This window comes from Hakea prostrata, chromosome 5 (assembly GCF_041222555.1).
Source record: "Hakea prostrata isolate BN-2017 chromosome 5, UWA_Hpros_2, whole genome shotgun sequence".
In the NCBI taxonomy this organism is placed as follows: domain Eukaryota; kingdom Viridiplantae; phylum Streptophyta; class Magnoliopsida; order Proteales; family Proteaceae; genus Hakea; species Hakea prostrata.
Window position 1 is genome coordinate 25,325,066 of NC_142604.1, and position 5,757 is coordinate 25,330,822.

Sequence of the window (5,757 nt, forward strand, 5' to 3'; positions counted from 1 at the left end):
AAATACAAGGGAAATTAAAAAAAAAAAAAACCCTAATTGGTGGCGGTAAAACAAAAACCGCCACTAATTGGGACACAATCAGTGGCGGTTTTTTTACTTTCTGCTACTAAATATACAAAACATTAGTGGCACTTTTCTAGTTTACTGCCACTAAGTATCACACAATTAGTGGCGGTTTTTGTATACCGCGACTAAATAAGCTAAATTAACTCCCCTACGTTAATATTATGTAAATTAGTGGCGGTTTAAAAAATCCGCCACTATTTTCGCTTTACATGTGCGGTACCGAAAATCGCCACCATTAAATGGCTGCGGTGCTTTTGATGGCGGATTTGTGGCGATTTAAATAACCGCCACCATTTAATTGGTGGTGGTTTTTGACACTTTTAGTGGTGAAAAAAAACCGCCATTAATAGTGATTTTTTTGTAGTGAAGTCAGCTATGGGCCATCTCAGTGGAAGACTTGATGTTTGGCCTAGAATCCATGGAAGTTGACGATAGTGTTCCATTTATGGAAACTTGTTCAGGACTGAAAAGGAAACTGCACCCTGATGATGAGGGGATTAGTTGATGGGCTTGGAGTATTATTTGACTTGGTTCAAAGGCATTTCTACATGCTAGGTAAGCCACTTGGTGTGTGTGTAAAAGCCCTTTAAGTTTGGATTTGATCTGGACCTTCAATTCCCTATCTTGGCCTTACTGTCCTGATTGGTCTACTGGGCCAGTCAACCAACCAATCGACCAATGAGATCTGTTTTGCGGATTTAGGTCTTGGCTGCTCTATTTAAGTCCAAGCTCGAGCCTAATTCATCTTCTCTGCCTCCTACGCCTCTGGAACGAGTCAAAGCTCCATTTTAACCATTTCTTTTGCACTCAAGGTTGGATTCTTGCAAGGACTCTTGCATTTCTTCTATTCTTGCATCGAAAGGTATGTCTACACTCTCTTCCTCTCCTCCATCTCTGTTTTCCTCTTATTTTTGGACTGAGACAGTAGAGTAGATGTTGCATTCTCTGTTGCAAACATCTCTCTACTTGTCTCTCATGATTTTCCTAAGGATTGATGGCTAATGCAATGATCTTAATCATGATCATTGCAAGCTTTTGAAGGAAACCATGATCTTGTCTTTGTATCATCTTTTGATTCAATTTCTGATCTTCTTAGATCTATTTTATTGATTAGATTAGTAGTCAATCGCTGTGTTTTCTTTACAAGATTTGTAATCTATCAATCTCTGGTTCTTCCTTCTTGATCATACCATGCTTTCTTCGAAATCCTTGACTGATACATTTATGGTAAGTTTTGTTTCCTTATTTGTATCTTTAGGTTTTGATCAATGATAGTGTTAGACTTGTTCTTTAACACTAGAATACTATCCTTATAATTCCCTTCTTGTTTGGTGGCAATTCGAAATTCAGATTTCGAATCAGAAATCTCTGTTTTTGTCAGTCACTGACCCTATTGGTCGACTGGGTCAGTAGACCAATCAATCAACCAATGAGGACAGTAGCCCCATATTTGGTCTGTTTTGGATGATTTGATCTTTTACCTTCTAGACTACTTTCCTAATAAGGTATGTATACTTGTTTAGGACCTTCTTGCCAAGTTTAGAAAGATTCTCCTTGATTCTTGGGATTCTCTTCAAGTTATATAAGGTAAGGATGGTTGTCACATCCCCCCAGCCGGTACCCTAACTGGCATACCCGGGAGTGTGATCCACAGCCCCGAAGATCAAGTATCGAGGAAATCATCCTCCCACATATACAATAACATAATCATAAACAGGAAATAATCAAGGTTTAAATATTATAAACAAAAGGTTTAACTCAAGAAATGAATAAATAATATAATCAGAGTGCGGAAAATGATACCAGGTATCCAAAGATATCAAAAGAAGTAAAGTGAGGTGGAAACTCACTCCACAAACATAGCGGAACGCAGTATGAAAGTCAAAAAGGAAAATACAACTGAAACAAATGTACTAAGAAATAAACTAGGAACAAGAGTCTTCTAGTCTATAGATAACGTCTTCATAAGTGTGGACTTCATCAACCCAATGAATCCTTTCTAACTCTATGCTGTTTTCAAAAGTAGTACGCAGCTTGATCCGCCGGGGGATCATCAGAGTAATCTTGATCGTCGCCAGTACCTTGCGTGTAATACGCTTCATCGGTTTGCGCTTCACCGTACTGCTTGTCATAATAATCTGTACCTGCAGGATAATCTAACAAGAAAATATACAAAAAAAAGGAATGAGTTTCGAAGAAACTCAGTAAGGCAAGTTAATCCATAACATCATAGATAACATGTGACAAAACATAACATGATGCAATGCAATATGAAACAGATAAAGTATGAATGCATCTAAACTCTATGTATGCTGGTCTCTATGGTAGACATGCTTTAAGTCATAGCACCGTACTTCTTTGGGTAGGTCAGTCACTCCCCCTCAGCCATCTTGGCATCTTGGGTCTACCGGGTAATTGGGTAAAGTCCTCATCAAACCATGGTAGGGGATTTAGTCAACACACTCTCTCACAACCATTTGGCATAAGTACCGGCGCATGTCAGGGAAAAGCCTAGCCCAATGCAAGTCATCTAGTCAGTTATATCATCTCAGTTTCAGATACGCCCATTCCTCGTCCCTGACAATCCTTTCCGGTATCCTTCGCACTAGAGTCAGCGTATCCTATGGCACCGACCAACTCGGAATACGGACTCATCAACCCTATCGGTTATCCACATATGGTAAACGGGAAGCTCTCATGTCCTCTCACGGGTTGGTTACCGGTCTTGAGCGCCCATGAGCCCAAGTCTAGCCATATGCAACCCTCCAATAAATGGCCCCCACAATATGATTCCCGTCCTCTCACGGGTTGGTTACCGGTCATGAGCGCCCGTGAATCACATTGCTACCACGGGTCGTTTGGTCTCAATACCCTTCCGATTCGGGTCTGATATAACAAGGGTATATCCTAGCCAAACACTGCTAGACATCCCTAGGTATGACAACCAATGATTCGGGAAAGCGTCGATGGGCATCTTCGGAGAACATCCCATACTATTCCCTCCGATGTCCAAGAACAGAAGTGTCAAAAGGACACTCCCCAATCCCAAACCAAACTTAAGCAAACACATTCTCAGATCAGTCATGACATATACAACCAACAGTTCATCATATACAAGAGAATGTAAAAGCAAAATCAGATTAGGTAATAATAAGTAATTCATATAACATGAATAATGAAAAAGATAATATAAACAAGTGCTACTGTTCTCACAGTAAGAGATCAGAATTAAATTACAATAACAGTAAGTAATCTCATAGTTTCATAAGGTAGAAACCAAGATCAAGCAATCTATGTAGTTAAGGAAATAATTGTCCTTAACTTGATTATCGAAGAAGATGATCCAAAGATCAAAGTGAGCAACTCCAAACTTAGCAAATAAACTCCTAATGACCATAGATACAACATTAGGAAAGATGCCTAAAAGATTAGAGAGCAAACGAATCAAATCGGGTGAAAAACGAAGCTACTGACTCCTTTGGTCGAGTGCTTGGTAGACTAGCCCAGTCAACCAAACAGTCGACCAAGCAAGTCAATCGGAATTGTCTGTTGCTTTGGCCATAACTTCCTCGTTTGAAGTCAGATTGATCAGAAATTCGAAGGGGAACTTCCTAGGATGTAGTAGAATCATGTGGGAAGATAAAAACATCAAATCATGGTAAAAAAAAATTGGGTTCTTGATTTAACCCAAGAAATTAGGGTTTCAACCTTTATGGCTCCCCAGGAAAGGTTATTATCACAGAATGAAAGGGAATTAATGATTTGCCAATTATAATAAGAAAATCATAGAAATTATAGTTTAGGTTAATAGAAACATTACCCATGAGGTTTCCCTCGCATGGGAGGTCACCAAAGTTTTCCAGAAATCAAGCAAGGGTTAGGGTTTCCAGAAAAATATACGGTTAGGGTTGAGATCATGATGATGATCATAGATCTCAAAGAAACGAAGGAGATCACGAAGGGATGGTTGCAAGGATGCAGCATCTACTTCCTGATCTCAATTAAGAACAAGATTGAAGAAAAGAAATTTGCAATGTTGAAGCGATTACTAACCTTGAATTGTAAGAACAGCGATGAGAGGCTTCAGATCTGCAGAGGAGTCTTTGAAATCATCAGAGAGAGTTTCGGAGAGGTGTTCTCACGTTCACAAAGTGTTTAGGAGGCAGCCGTAACAAAGAAATACGAAGTAGGGTTTAAATAAAAGTGAAAAACCCTAAAATTACAAATTCTCGGATTTCACACTCCTTTGGTCGAGTGGCCCACTCGACCAAGGAGTCGACCAAGGCAGACAATAAGGAATAATCAGGGATTTGGAGGATCAAATGGGCTTTAAACCTTATGGGCTTTTGCACACACATCAAGTGACATGTCAAGTGTAAGGAAATACCTCCAAACCAAGTCAGATAATACTCCATGTCCTTCAACTAATCTCATCTTCAGACAGCTGCAGCTTCCTTTCCAAATCTACACAGACATCCAAGTATGGAACTCCATCAACAACATCCATGGGTTCAAAGTCAAACACCATGTCTTCTACTGAGATGGCCCATAGTTGGCTTCTTCCTTTACTCCGAGTCTTCGGACCTAAAAACAACCGGGTTACCAGGTCAAGGTCAGGGTTAGGTTAGGGCTTGGTTTCACAATGGTTACTTCTATAATTACATATATTGTGTGATCTTGGTTTCCATATTAGAATCTTCCGGATTTGTTACCATAGTTAGATTCTTTTATGGATATACTATTGATGTACTTACTCCAATTACAATAGCATTACTTACTTGCATTCTTTAGTTTATGAATGTCTTTTATTATCAATTGTATATGAGATGGATCATATAAAGGTATGCTTTCTATGTATGTACTAGAATGGTGTATGTTATGATTGATTGTGATTGATTAAGTTGATTTGGGATGGAGAGGTGTCCTATTGACACTTCTGTCCTTGGACATCAACGGAAATATTATGAGATGTTTCCGGAGGTGCCCATTGACACCTTCCTAAATTATTGGTTGTCATACTTAGGGCTGTCTAGCAGTGTTTGGCTAGGATGACCCTGTTGTATCAGACCCTAATCGGAGGGGTATTGAGACCGAACAACCCATGGTAGTAACGGGGATTTGTGGGCGCTCAAGACCGGTAACCAATCCGTGAGAGGACATGAATTACATTGCGGTTACCTTTTTGGGCCATTTATTGGTAGGGTTGCATATGGATAGACCTGGGCTCTTGGGCGCTCAAGATTGGTAACCAACCCGTGAGAGGACGTGAGAGCTTCCCGTTTACCATATGTGGATGACCAATAGGGTTGATGAGTCCGTAGTCAAGGACTATGAGGACTCTAGTGTGAAGGATACCGGAAAGGATCGCCAGGGGCGAGGAATGGACATATCTGGATCTAACTTGATATAACTAAGTAGAAGACTTGCATTTGGCTAGGCTTAAACCTTGACTTGCGCTTAGACCAATGGTGACGTGAGAGAGCAGTGACCTATACCCCAGCAATGGATTGTCCCGAGGGATGAAGGACCCACTACCAACCAGCGTTGTGAGATGAGACCCTCCTAAAGAAGTACGGTGCTATGGCTTAAAGCATGTCTGCCAATAGAGACCAGCATACATAGAGTTAGAATCATAATGCATCATATGTTTCATATCATCATTGCATCATACTTTGATTGAAATCTTGTTAG